We start from the raw sequence: 15,900 nt of genomic DNA on the forward strand, positions 1-15,900 counted from the left end.
CACTAAAGGCCTGGTAAGCGTTGTAAGTACATCAGCTTTACCCTGACCAAGAATGAGAGACATTTAGGGGCTTTTGAGCAGGGATGTTATGATTGGACTTCCATGTTTAGAGAGTTAATACTGACTGGTTCAGGGAGATTAGATCGTAAGGGAACAAAAATGAACTGCAAAATTTGTTAAGAAACTATGGCAGGAATTCTGGCTAGAGATGGTGGCGGTTATGCCTGAGGTGGTGGTGGGAACTGGAAGTGGAAATGGTGAGAAGTGGCCAGAAGCTGGATTTATTTTAAACTTCAAGCTAATAGGATTTCCTGAGGGATTGGATATTAAGTGTGAGGACAATACAATTTTTGATCTGCCAGCAAGGAAGGTGGAGTTGTAATTAAGTGAAATATGAAAGGTGAGCATAGAGCAGACTTTAGGAGAGATTGGAAGTTTTGTTTGAGACATTTACTGAACATCCAAACAGAGAGGGATATATGCGTCTGGACTTTGGAAAGATGTCTGGACTAGAGACATAATGTGATGGTCATCAGAGCAGAGATAATATTTAAATCCATGAACTAGCCAAGGGGGTGGGTGCAATGGAGAAGAGAAGAGAGCTGAGGACCTAGCTTTAGGGATGTCAACATTAGGAGATTAGGAGAAGAAAAGAAAACCATAAGCACAAAGAGATTGAATGACCAGTGAGTGGTAGGAGAAAATAAGAGAGCATAGTGCCCTAAAAGGCAAGTGAGACGATATTGATCAAATACATGTACTCAGTTATGTCAAATACTGCTGACAATTCCAATCAGATGGGAAATAAGAAAGCTTAGATCTTGGTAGAGAAGATGCGTAAGAGAGAAGAATCAAAGGAATGCTTGGACAACATGCTTGTGCAACCTAACGCATGATGTCCCAATTCAATGGGATAAAGAATTTAGGGGGAGAAGGACTGAGGGAAAGATAAGGTGCCAAGCATTTGGCAGAACCCCAGGTCACAAACACACACCTGGGGCAGTCTAGTCTTTCCAGTGCCCAAGGGAGTTGCCAGGTGTGGACCAAGTTCCAGACTGGCAGAAGTGAGGGCCGGAACAGCGGCCATAGCAGCAGAGATGGTGACAGGTGTTGTGGCTCCTTGAGAGAGGAGGGCTTTGAATGGGGCAGCACCAAGCCCGCAAGTCTGTGCCTGCAGCAACTCACAGATAGCAAAGACCTGGCCTGAGCCCCCGTGCAGGCCAAGTCAGCTGTCAAGCATTAAATGTTGTCTGTGCATTATCAGAAAATAAAAATGTCCACATAAACATTGCAGTAAAGGATGAAAGAGAGGAAATAGAATTTTTCGGTTTACAATCTGCTGCCATATTTCAAAGCACATAACCACAGATATAATAGAAATTAAATTTAGAATGGCCACACTTGACAGAAAAGAACAATATGTTCACACGAAACTTTGGATGAATCAATTATTAATGAAGAAGGCAATTTTAAAACTATTTGTTGTCTTGTAATTGAAGTTATAACTATAAAATACATGGACAGGTATTTTGAAATTTTGAATTATATACAAGTCATGAAGCCATTTTTGTACCTTGTACAATAACCAGTAGTTATAGGAAATGTCAGTGAAACCATTAAAATGCTATTATATAAATTTACATTTAAAATATTAATTATATTAGATTTATAGTATTAGATATAACAGACATCTGAAACTGATTTATATGAAGTGTTAACTGTCTCTAAAAAAACTGTTTCTCAAGAATTATCAGCCCCAGATATACTAAAATTTATATTTCAAAATAATTTATCAGAAATGTTTCCCAATGTTTCCAAGACCTATAAAATACTATGAAGAGTTCTATTTACAGTTGCAGCAGCAGAAAGATCCTTCTCAAAATTAAAAATTATCAAAAATTATTAGCAAACTTACATTTGCCAAGATTGACTAACGTCACCTTTAATTATGTTGATTGAAAATGAGTTGATGGCCAAATATACAAAATTTCTGAAAAGTAAGCTAGAAAAATCTTATCACCAATCAAGATATCACATTAATAAAGTATTATTATTTATTGTATTATATAAAATTATATCAAAATATTATTTTTTTGCAATTTTGTTTTGCAAGTTTATTGTTACTTATGTATCCATTGTTAATAAGTATATAATAAAATATTTTTAAAAGAAAAAGCCTATCTTAGTACTTTTCACTGTACTTTTTTCCTGATTCTTAAGCAAGGGGCTCCATTTTTATTTGACACAGGTCCCCACATATTATGTAGCCAGGTCTGTTAAGAAGTTGATTTGCTGGGGAAAAAAAAAAAGAGGTTGGTTTCCTGGGGTATTATGCTATTTCAGTAATAGAAGGTTTTTGAAAAAGAGAAACAGAGGAAAAATAGTTAAAGAATGGAATGGTTTGGGAACGGGAATAAGGAAGAGGTTACATAAAGTGTGTGGGAGTGTTCATATTAGGCAGCTCCCAGGGATATTCAGAGTGTTAGACTAGATTGGACAAGTTGAAAAATTGCCAGTAGGATTAGTCCCAGCGGACCCCTAGTTGACCGGAGTTGGGAAGAAGGGAAAGGGGCTGAGGAATCAGACCTATCTCACCTGTATTATCTAAACGCTGGTGAGTTGCAATTTCCCTTTATGATGCTTTTCAACTAGCTGCTCTCCTCTGAAGAATCATCAACTTCATTTGTGCATTAATAAGAAGCTACCCCTTCTGGAGTGTTAACATGCCGTTGCGCATGAGCTGCAGCTCTACACCACGTTCACTCCTTGTGACGTGCTTGCAGGCTCATGTTTGAAGTCAACCTTTCAATTCTCTGTCTTGGTTTTGCTATTAAACAAGGCACATCTGTCCTTCTCTTTACCTTTGGGTCTCTGAAAGGCTAATGGCCTATCCTCTCAGGGTGTTTCCTCAAGAGTGTTTGTAAGAACATCATATTCTAAATGTTAACATACACCATTCCAATTGGGTGAAAAACAAAATCCTGATTCTGCAGATTGGTAAAACGTTATTCAACTAGTGTGTGTGTGTGTGTGTGTGTGACATTGGCTGTAATGGTTTGCTGGAGCTGCCATAACAAAATTTCACAAACTGGATGGCTTAAACAACAGAACTTTATTTTCCTATAGTTCTGGAAGCTAGACGTCCAAGATCAAGGTGTTGGCAGTTTGGCCCCTCCCTCTGGCTTGCAGATGACTGCCCATTTGGTGCCCCTTCAACCTGGTCATGTCTCTCTGTGCATATCTGCCCATGGTTTCTATGTGTGTCCAAATTTCCTCTTCTCATAAACACACAAATTGGATCAGATTATAGCCATCCTCATGGCCTCGTTTTGATGTAATCACATTTGTAAGGGCACTGTCTTTAAATAGGGTCATATTATAAGGTTCTGGAGTTTAGAGATACAATGTATGAATTTGGGGAGGGGGACACAATTGAGCCCATAACACTGATGAACAAGTAATGTTATTTATATAGAGCAAGGGTGACCAACCAAAATGCTTATAGATATTAGAAAAAAAACACCCGGGTAAAGAGGGCTAGGTAGAGGAAAACAGCAACATATAAGGGGGTAGCTCTTACAGAAGAAAAGAGATTTCTCTGACAAGATATTGGCTCTTTTGATTGCGTTCAAGAGAAGCCAAAAATCTGGATGATTATGTTAGCACAGTATGTATATGTTAGGAACGTACACACACACACACACACACACACACACACACACACGCACTACAAGCCAAATAAAAGCTCTGATAGACATGAACTAACCCGGAGGGTTAGTTTTATGTGCCATCTCTGATATGGACAGTAAGTGCAGAGTTCTGTACATATATGTGTTTCTGAAAAGTAGCAAGACACTCAGCAACGGGTAATTAAATCACTTTTTATTTTCATAAACAATCCAGGAGTTTAAATTATTTTCATGCCAATGCCATAATTTCTAAGAAAATTTAGAGAAAGAAGAGACATATGGAGACCAGTTAAATCAGGTAATACAAACAAAAATTAAAGAACTGTTTGGTAGAACTAATATGACTCTCAAATTTAAATCTATAGTTCCTTCCCCTCTCTGTGAAGATGTCCTTAATATGGTAATGAATGTCAAAGGGTGGGGAGAGAGGCAGCAATCATATTCAATATGAGATAAGAGGACTCTATCTTTTCTGCATATAAAGCTTTAGTCCTGCATTTTATTTCAAGTTTGGTGAACAGCAATCAGTTCCCATTTGTGATTAGTCTCTGTCTTTGCACTGAAGAGAGGGTTGAGACAGAGTTTTAAAGGTTATTCTACACCAGACAAAAGGAATACATGAAAAATAAAAGGCTTTTCAAATGATCTAAAGTGCACTTGAATCTGCCACTTTGATATCATTAGCAAATTGTGATTGATTAAGTATCACAGTTAAATCTCTTCCAAGCTTTTTTGGAATAAAAGGGGGTATAGCAAGTGTGGATATTCCCAGTATGTGGCATTATTTTCTAAATGTACAAGTGATATTTTTTCAGGTTGCATAATCCTATCTCTTACTCCTGAAATTATAATGTTAGATAGAATCCTGAGAGTAGTTGTTCCTGAATCATTGTTCAAGCAGATGATTTGCTCAACATCTCAGACTGGGGATTAATAGGAAGAGTTGTGGGATGATGCGAACATTCCACTCCGTTGATAATGCAGAATATGAGTCAAGCATAATCTATTTGATTGTTTTTATAAATAACTCTTTTAGTTAGAAACCTTCACTTGTCCTAAGGTTGATTCATCCCTCAGTCTAAGCAAATCTGTCTCTGGGATGTGGGGGGAGCAGAAAAAGATGCTTTTTTCTTGAATATTGATTTTAAAAATATCCTCACTAAAGGTCATCAAAGTTTTCTTAAATATAATAATAATTACATACCTATGAAACCAAAGTGGCTTGATATACAAGGTACCCTTTAATCCATGCCTTTCTTCTGACAATTTGTTGATGAGGAGAGTACCGAGGGATACCACACAAAATTACAGACTGCCACAGGAATATGGAATTCACTGATCTCTTTTTAAAATATGTGAAAGTGGAAGCAGTAGGTTATACTACTAAAAATATGAAAGGAAGATTTTGAAACTAAAACCTAGCTAGACCGCTGCCAATAACTAGCTGTTTCACAATGGCCTTCTATCCCACTTCTCAAAGACTAAATTTCCTTCTCTGCTCTACTCTCTTAGTATCATTTTATTGACTAGAGGGCCCAGAATAAGATTTTTCACTCCGCTACTTCTGTGATCCATTCAAAGCTATCATTAGAACTGTTCAAAAATATTCTATTTGTTTCTCCATGCAGGCATTTGGTAAGATCTCACATTCCCATGTCTTTTGAAGTTGGGTAGATTTTCTCTAGTTAATGAAATAGGAGTTAACAATGACAACAGTCATTTCAAAACAAGGTTTTGAGAACCAATGAAGGATTTCTCTGTACTGTTGCAATCATGGAAGGTCATGTCCAAACAGAGCATTTGTCATCTGGGTACCTGAGTAAACAGAATGAGTCTGGATTCCCTGATGATCCACAATGGACATTAAGCATGAAGCAACAAGTAAACTTCCAATACGAAAACCACTACAACATTGGGATTATTATTGCAATCCAGCCTCACCTGTCCTGATTGCTACAATATGTTCATCCCAAAAGTAGTTTGTTACACGAAATAATCCATCCATGTATATAGCCTACAATTACAGCATTGCCAGAACTTTAAAACTATTTTAAAATAAATTTTAATTAAATTTTTTAAAAATATTTTAATTATTTATTTGAGAGAGAGAGTAAGAGAGAGAGAGCATGAGCAGGGCGAGGGACAGAAGGAGAAGCAGACTCCCCACTGAGTGGGGAGCCTGATGCAGGGCTCAATTCTGGGTCTCCAGGATCATGACCTGAGTCAAAGGCAGAAGCTTTAACCTCCTGAGCCACCTGGGTGCCCCTAATTAAAATTATTAATAATAATTTATATTTAATCTTAATATAGTAACTCTTTGGCTTATTTTTTACCCATATGCAGCCAAATTCCTGGCTTATGAGTATTCTTTATCCATTTGCGGTGACTACAGATATGTCGAGTCTTTTCACTTGGGTTTCAATGTGATGGTAATTCACCTTCCTGGTAGTTATGCTATAATCACCATTGACTCTCAGTCTCCATAGACTACTCTTTATTCTTGGAAGCCTTTCATTAATCTCTTCTTTCTGAAATTAGCTTATTTTCAAAAATGGGCACAACTCTATGCAGTTTAGTAAAGGAGAAGGATCTTGTTTTACTTAGAGTACCTGGGAAGGTCATTTTCCATCAATCATTCAGAGACATCCCCTCTCCCACCTTTCCTGTGACTTTTTGCCCCACACTATGACTCCTCTCTTTGAGTTCCAAGTGTCCTCCCCATTATATCTCCAACATGCTGAAAGTTCACTATACCCATCTGTGTACTAAAGAGTGCCAGTCAGACTACACAGCAAATTTGATATCTATATAGTCATTCATTTATTTAAGACATTTTCATCAAGTGCCCAGTAAATATGTGGTACTCTCTCAGATACGGGAGATTCAAGTGGGATTTGAGTATGGATCTTGAAGGAGTTGTTTTCTGGTCAGGGACCCCACCAGTAAACAGATAATTGCCAGACAGTTTAATGGGAGACTAAGTTGCTATGAGAGCACATAACAGAGTATCCACACCCAGTTTTGCCTGGAGAAGTCTTACTAGTTATAATGTGTAATCTGAGAATGCATCAAAATTTGTGAAGGGTTGCAAGAGAGGATGAAGGCCAGTAAGAAGGGGTCCAGGCAGAGGAAGCATGTAACAAAGCTCCAAATTGAAATATCATTGGTTTTTTTTCCCAAAAATCCACATAAATTGGTGGGCCTGAGGAAAAATTCTTGATGAAGAGCTAATGGCAGACTAGCAACATTCTGAGAATCATATTTGAAAGTAGACAACATAGGTCTTATAATGAAAAATGATTATGCTATGTCCAAGAATATGTGTTCATCTTAAGGGCATTTCTCATCCAATGGAGCAATTTTTATATGGCAGTGATGAGATCTATGTTTTGCCAGTTGACTTTGACCACAGTGTGGAGACTCTCATAGATGCTAAAGTGTCAGTCAAGTATTTATTGTATACAAATAGATGAGAGATGAGGGCAGTCTGAACTAGGTAGTAATAAGATAGAAGAAAGAAGTGGATGATTTGAGAAAAAGTGGGAGTTTAAAAAAAAAAGATTTAGTAATTACTATGCAGAGTGGAAGGGAATGAGGGGAGCTGTAAGGAAGAGAGTGAGGTTAGAAGGTGGGGCATTTGGGCAGACAGCAATCCTCTGGGCTATGTATTGGAATCAGAAGACAGGAGAACCGAATTATGTACAAAGATGTCTATTTCAGACAAAATGAGTTTAGCAGGACTATGAGATGGTCTTCCAAGTAAAAATGCTCTAAGCTCAATGATATAAACTGCATTGAAATCTCTCAAAAGACTGGTCAATTGTACCTTTCCTATTTTACCTCCTAAATCCCCTTTCCAGAATATCTCACATTCTTCTTATTCTTTTAAGTACTCCAAATCATGACATGATAGTGTTTCAGTAACATGAAATACCTATCTCAAATTGCATTTGTTTTAAAATTTCAACACCTTTAAACTTATAAGGCTTTGTAAGTCACCTTCAGATATTACCATCCACAAAATTTTGATTGAGGCAGGTGTTTTAGTTTACATTTTACAGATGAAAAAAATTGATGCTGACTGTTGTGACCTGCTGTATTTTATCATGAGTAAGCAGAGGCGTCCTGACTCAAATCTACATCCTCTAATTTCTAATTACTTATATCCTCCTCGGTTTTATTTTGTTTTTAATGTGGAATATAAATAAAATAATGTTTAGAAATATTTCTGGCTCTTTTCTCTGCACATTATCTTAATAGTCATTCACAAGTGGTTTTGATATAGTTTTCAAGTCATAGTAGGCAGTTTTTCTGTAAATATTTTAATCGGTTATTGTGTACGTACACTAATGTGCGTAAATATTAAGTGTATAGCTCCATAAATGTTTACATAGTGAAGAATTCAGAAGTCTCAGTCATGTCTAGTCTCAAGAAGTAAACATCCAAACTTAAGCCAATATTCTGACTTTTGTTGTAGAGATCATGCTTGTTCCTTTCATTTTTGTTTTAACACTTTAAACAAATGTAATCATATGGTGTGTACTTCGTAGTATCTGGCTTCTTTGCTCAAAATTATGTCTGTATGTTGCCTGTGGCAGTAGTACTTTTTTTTCCTAAATTTTTCCTTTTTGTCTCTATGATATTTCATATACAAATCCACTGTTGGTTGCTTGCTTACTCTTCTGTTAATGGGCATTTGAATTGTTTTCTTCTTTTATGTGTAATGAACAAAGCTGCTGTGAATATTTTCCTGCCTGTTTTGTGGTACCTGCATATGGATGTGTGTAGCTAGGGATGGAATTGCTGAGTCACAGATTTACGCGTATGCCTACATCTGTAGGTACAGCCAGGTATTTTTACAAACTGAAAGGATTAATACAGTTCTGTAGTCTCTATCGTCAAGTGTAATGTATGAGAATTCCAGCTGCATCACATTTCTGCCATCATTTGATATCTTCAGTCTTTTTTTTCATTTTAGCCATTCTAGTGAATGTGTAGTATATTTCATTTTTGGTTTTAATTTTAATTTCTTTGATGAGTAATGAAATCAGGCAACTTTTTATATGCTTATTAACCAGTTGGACAATTTCTTTAATAAAACAGTATTCAAATCTTTTGAAAATTTTTTGATTGGGTTGTCTTTTTTTTTTTTTTTAAGATTTACTTACTTATTTTGGAGAGAACGCATGTGAGTAGGGGGAGGGGCAGAGGGAGAGAGAGAATTCTCAAGCTGACTCCCCAAGGAGCACAAGCCCCAGTGCTGGGCTCCAGTGAGCCCCATGTGGGGCTCAATCCCAGGACCCTAGATCATGAGTGGAGCCAAAATCAAGAGCTGGCTATTTAACCAGTTGAGTCACCCAGGGGCCCTGGTTTGTCTTTTTCTGCAGTATAGATAAGAGTCCATTGTTGTATATATGCATTGGAAATTTCTTCTCCTACTTTGTGGCCTGTCTTTTCACACTGTTAATATTGTCTTATGATAAACAGAATTTTTAAATTTTAATATAGTCCAAATTATAAATCTTTCTTTAATGGTCAGTACTTTTCTGTTCTGCTTAAGAAATCTTTGCCTGTTTCAAATTCATAAAGGCCATCTTCTATGTGTCTTTAATGTATTACCTTTCAAATTTAGATTATGATTCATCTGGAATTTGTCTTTGAATGTGCTGTGAAATATTGGCTAAAGCTCCTTTGTTTTTTTTTCTATTTGAGCACACAATTGGCCAACACTATATATTGAACTTTTTTTCTCCTCCCTGAATTGCAGTACTACCTTCAACATGTAACAAGTGACTGTACATAACTCCTGTATTTTGTTTCATTTGCATATTTTTGACCTATATGTTTCAAATTATCCAGATTCATTATGTCTTATTATGTGTTCCATATAATTTCTCTAATTTTATTCTTTTCTTCAAGGTAGTTTATGCTATTCTTGATCTATTAAATTTTGAATCAGCTTAAAATCATCATTTTTAGAACTGTGCCAATAAACAACGATTACATAATCAAGAAGTATTGCACTGGTAGCTACCCCTTTTAGTTTATTTTGACCATGCTTTTAAAGATTTAGGGAAATTACCAAAACTACCACAAATAGTACATTGCCGTTATCTTGACACGTCAAAATATTCAGTTTCTGATTCTTTTTTTTCCTTATATACATAATATGTAGGCTGTTTTATTATTTATGGTATGAAATTACTTATGACACTGAAATATTGTTTCCAATTACTGTCTTGCATACTCAGCATCAGACCTACTCTTATCTCTCCAACTCTTATTTCTCATATTCCTTTGTTTCTACCATTTTTATATATTCTGTTGGGATATTTTTTATCTACTTTCTGAAAAAAAATAGCCTTTTAAAAGTTCAAATACACTGTGTTATATCCCAGCTAGATAAGATAAAGTAGACTTATTTTATCTTCGTCTCCACTAAGTACAACTATAAATGCTGGAACTAATGCAACAGGCAAGCAAAGGAAAACCTTGAAAGGTGGAAAGAAGAAGGAAAACTGGCTAGAAATTCTAGGACTGTAGGAGCACAAAGCGGCAAGACATCTTATAACCCACCACCCAAAAGAAAAAAAATGACCCATTCATCTTATTTCTTAACTACCAAGCTAACAATAAAAGTGGCATAGGTAGGCTCATTTCTGCTCTGGATTGTCCTGCTAACAATTCTAAGCTAGACAGGAGCACCATCAAGGTGGATTGATCAGGAACCCTGTGGATAGTAAGAGGTCAACCAAAGTGTTCTCTTTCTCTCTTGAATCTGAAACTCCCCTTCCCCATCAAGAGATACCATGTGGCTGGGTGGCACAAGCAAGATATATCCTACCACAAGTTATCTGCTATAGGAAATCACTTTGTCTCTGCAGGCCACAGAATCTCTTCTGCCGTCAAGAGACACATGACAGCCAAGACTATGGAATTTCCTTCCTCTCACTTAGGCTGCATGAACTTAGGGACTAGTGGGGTCTCAGTCACAACAGATAAACTAGGTTGACCAAAATACCATCACAAACACTTTGTAAAATAAATTTCAGTTTGAACCACAGTCACAAATAGAGAACAGGATCTCTATGCTAAACCTAAAGAGATGACTGCCTAGCAAAATAAAATATTTAAGCAGGTCTCATGGTATTCTAAAGTAATAGCCAAAATGTCCAAAATACAATAAGAAAATAACGCATCATACCAGGGACCAGGAAAATCATAACTTAAATGAGAAAAGACAATCAACTGATGCCAAATCCAGGGTGAACCAAATGTTTTAATTGTCTGACAAGGACTTTAAAGCAACCGTCTTAAAAATGTGTCAGCAAACAATATCAAACTCTCTTACAACAAAGAAAAAATAGAAAATCTCAAGAAAAATTTGAGTCACAAAAAAGAACAAAATCAAAATTAAATAACTTTAAAATACAGTAATCAAAATAAAAATCTTGCTTATGTGTTCAATAGTAGAATGTAAATAGCAGAAAATAGAATCAATGAGAAATCAATAGAATTTACAATTTGATCAAAAGAAAGAAAATAGACCCTCTAAAAAAGTAACTCAGTCTCAGAGATTTGTGACACAATAACATGAGATTCAACATTTGAATCATTGGAATTCTGGAAGGATGGAAGAAAGAGCATAGGACTGATGGAATATTTGAAGAAAGAAGGCTTAAAATGACCCAGATTTGGTGGGAGACATAAACATACGGATTCAAAAGCCTAGGAAACTTCCAAATAAGATAAATTTATAGAAATCTACAGCAAGACATCATAATTAAACTTCTGAAAATTAAAGACACAGAACAAAAATGAAAGCAGCTTCAGAAAAATACCACATTATCTATGGGGGAATGCCTTTTCAAAATTACAGCAAGTTTCTCACCTGAAAATGCAAAGCCCAAGATGAAGTGGTACATTGCACAAATACTGAAAGAAAGGAACTGTCAACTGTAAATTCTCTGCCCAGAGAAACTCTCCTTTAGAAAGGGAAAATAAAGACATTCTCAGACAAAGCAAACTAAAAAATTTGTAACTAGCCTTAAAGAATGGCTGAAAGATGTTCTTCAAACATAAAAAAAAAATGGTAAAAGAAGGAATCTTGCAGCATCAGGAAGGACAAACAACAGAACGAGCCAACATATGGGTTCGTAAGACAAACTGTTTTTCTCTTCATGAGTTTTATAAATCATATTTGATGATGAAATAAAAATTATAACACTATGTAATACTCAAAATGATCATATTTAAAAGTGGGGAAGATAAAGAGACATAAATGAAACTAAGATTTAGACAAATCACTCAAAGCTATAAAATGTTGATGCTACTAGAGTGTGATAAGTCATATATGTATCTAGAGCATCCACAAATAAAACTAGACAAAGAGATTTACGCACAAAGTAAATCAAGATGGAATCCTTAAAAATCTTCAAAATTCCACAGGGAGCCAAAAAAAGAGAGAGAAACAGAGAAACCAGAAAACATAGAATTGAATGGCAGACTTATGCTCTCACATATCAGTAATTACCTTAAATATAAATAGTCTAAGCACACCAATTAAAAGACAGAGATCAGCAGAGTCAATAAGAAAATATGACTGAATTATTTGCTATTTAAGAGAAACTCATTTCAAATGTAACAGCATGTGTAGCTGAAAATAAAAGGATAGAAAAAAATATCCGGGGCGCCTGGGTGGCACAGCGGTTAAGCGTCTGCCTTCGGCTCAGGGCGTGATCCCGGCGTTATGGGATCGAGCCCCACATCAGGCACCTCTGCTAGGAGCCTGCTTCTTCCTCTCCCACTCCCCCTGCTTGCGTTCCCTCTCTCGCTGGCTGTCTCTCTGTTACATAAATAAATAAAATAAAATAAAATAAAATAAAATAAAATAAAATAAAATAAAATAAAATAAAAAACAGAAAAAATATCCATGCAAATACTAACTTAAAAAAAAAAAAACAGGAGTGGCTCTACTTCTATCATGTAAATAGACTTCAGAGCAAAGAAAATTAACTAGTGAGAAAGAAGGGCATTAAAAATGATAAAACGATCTACCAAGAGGACCTAATGATTTAAATGTATATGCAAGTCGCAATATACTGAACCAAAATCTGATAAACCTAAAGAGAGAAATATACAAATTCCTAATTATAATTGGGGACTTAAAAATTCCCCTCTCAGCGACTGCTAGAACTGCTACCCAGAAAATCAGGAAGGATATAGTTGATCTGAGCAATACAATCAATGAGCAGCATCTAATTTCTATCTATCTATCTATCTATCTATCTATCTATCTATCTATCATCTATCTATCTATCATCTATATCACTCCAGCCAACAACAGTAGAACATACATTCTTTCAAGTATCCTTGTCCTAGATTATAAAACAAGCCTCAACATATTTAAAATAATTGAACTCATACACAGTATGCTCTCTGAATATAATAGAATCATACAAGAATTCAATAGAAGAAAGGAAAAAGAGTTGACACTTGGTATAATAGCCAAAACTTGGGGACGGGCAGATGTCCTTCAGAACAGATGAACGGCTAAACAAACAGTGTATATCCATATCATGGAATAAATATCACTCAACAATAACGAGAAACAAACTTTTGATACACACAACAGCTTGGATGACTCTAATGAATTTTGCTAAGTGAAAGTATCCAATACCAAAGGCTACATATGGTATGATCCAATAATATAATGTTTTTGAAATGATATATTTTTTTAAATAGAGGACAGATTAGTGATTGTCAATGGTCAGGATGGTATGAGAGGGAGAGAAAGAAGTGAGCATTATCATAAAAGAACAACATGAGAGATGAATGTGGTTATGGAACTCTTCAGTACCTTGACCATGGTGGTGAATACTTGAACTTTATATAAATATAATGAAATTGTATGGAACTAAGCCACACACACACACACACACACACACACACACAAATGAGTACAAGTACAGTAAAACTGGAGATATCTGAAAATTTCAGTGGATTGTTTCAATGTCAATATCCTACCTGTGATATGGTACTGTAGTTATAGAAGTCATTACCACTGGAAAGCTAGGTAAATGGTACACAGGATCACCTGCATTATTTCTCAAAACTGCATGTGAATCTACAATTATCCCAAAATAAAAAGTTTAAATACTACATGCTGTACTTTAATTTATTAGCAATCCCTTAATATAAACATCAAGAATATTATCCACTTTTGACATAGTTCAAATTACACATTAAATGTTTTAAAGTATACTTTTAATTGAATTAAGCATAAAACCTTTTAAAAGAACAAACTAATGTGAAAGTTGAACAATAAATGCTAACAGAGATTTGTGACAAATCTTCTCATTTTTCCATATGGTATGATTTTCTTCTGATAACTCCTTTACCCACATACAAAATATTCTTTTAACATTGCAGAAACAAATCTTCAACTTCTTCAAAAAAAAAACTTGCTTTACTATAATGTAACTTTTAAATATAACTACTGTACAAAATTTTGTCTTCTTGCTTATTCAATTCCCATGCACAGGAAGGCACTTTTTTAAACCTATTGTAAATGAGAGTAATAATGCTGCCAATGCCTATGTTTTTGAATTTTAAGGCACTGATTGGAGATGACTACTCTATTTCAAAATTAAACTATTATCTGCTTATGACTTAGTAATAAGTACCTCATTGCAAATTTTAACTATATATAAATTTTGTGTATATGCAATTAACAAGTATACGGAATTTGTTTAAAGTTATCTATCTCTCTTTTTTCAAGTTTATAAACAGGCAGAATGGGTTTGTCAGATTGAGGTAAAAACAAAGCAGTGTGGTATTGTTGTAATATTGAAATTTTGTTTTAAAATTCTTTGCTAGTAGAATGAAGGTGCAAGAATTGGCAGCTCCAGCTCTTGTAGTATGTTATCACCATACTGTCAGAAAGAGTGCGTGCATGCCAACTCTGACGAAACTGGGTGTGTTATAAATCAAGCATGAGCCATGGGTTTCTTATGCCAACAACGCATTTCAACTCTTACCTTATTATCGCGTTTCTTGGACGCTGCAGGATAATATCTTTTAAGCTTTTTACTGCTTGTGTGTGAAATCTCAAATAATCTAGCCAAATGCAGCGAAAGTTCAGGCTGTTCCATGTCATTGGCTTACTGAATACTGATCTTTGGAAGTTCGAATGTACAAATCCTTATCTATCAATGGGGTCAATTAGATCTCACCTATCACCTTGACAAAGCGTTTTTTCATTGCGTAGACTGTTTTTAAGAGATTCACTAAAACATGCCCTGTCACATAACGATCTCTTTCTTTCAAACATCCTCTGTAAGCCCTGAGTTCCCATGAGCTATTTTGCATGGAATGTGTAAGAATTATATTGAAACAAAATATATCTCAATTTCGGAAGTTATGTTTTCTTTAAAGAAATCGAACAGAAAGCAAACTTAATGATATTAGAAGAAAAAAAAAAACCACCAAGGTATATTTACAATACAAGTTTGTTACAAGATCCTGGCCTAAGTGAAAAAGCACAGTAAGAATTTCTGTAGGGAGGAGCTAGGTCAATCATCTCATGACAAGTAGATAGTGTATGACAAGACGAACACACGTCAAAGACATACTTTATTTACCTTTCACTACAATGTCGTCCTATGGGAGGTCTAAATACTCCAGGAGAGGGATAGGATCTTTTTCATGTTAACTAATCCAGACAAAAGTGAATAGAGATTTGCTTTCTTCAGCATTTATTGATATTAATTGCTTTATTGAACTAGCTGTGGGAACAGGGATTTCCCAATGCCGGCATAAAGGATCATTATTTATAAGCTAACTGATCCCACAAATTCTACACTTAGCTCAACATTTCCGTTGGAAATACTGAAAGAATCTTTTAAAAAATGTTGTTATATTTCAGCCTTCATACTGTATGCTAAATTACATAAGCTAAATGATAAAACATTTTCCGGGAAAGGGGAATTTTAAAGTCTCACATACTAGGCTTCAGATCAAGTTCTGAAGCTATTATTATTACGTTTTTCTTCCATTTATTTTTAATTCTTCCCCTTTGGCTCTGTCTTACAGGTGTCCCTAGTTACAACCATCAGTAAAAACAAAACACATGTGTAGGCTATAAATCTGTATTTGTGCTAATTCATAGGAGAAAAATATCTTCAGTTCTTCCTTCCAATTTCCTTTCCTT

Source organism: Ursus arctos, unplaced genomic scaffold, assembly GCF_023065955.2.
Source record: "Ursus arctos isolate Adak ecotype North America unplaced genomic scaffold, UrsArc2.0 scaffold_1, whole genome shotgun sequence".
NCBI lineage: Eukaryota > Metazoa > Chordata > Mammalia > Carnivora > Ursidae > Ursus > Ursus arctos.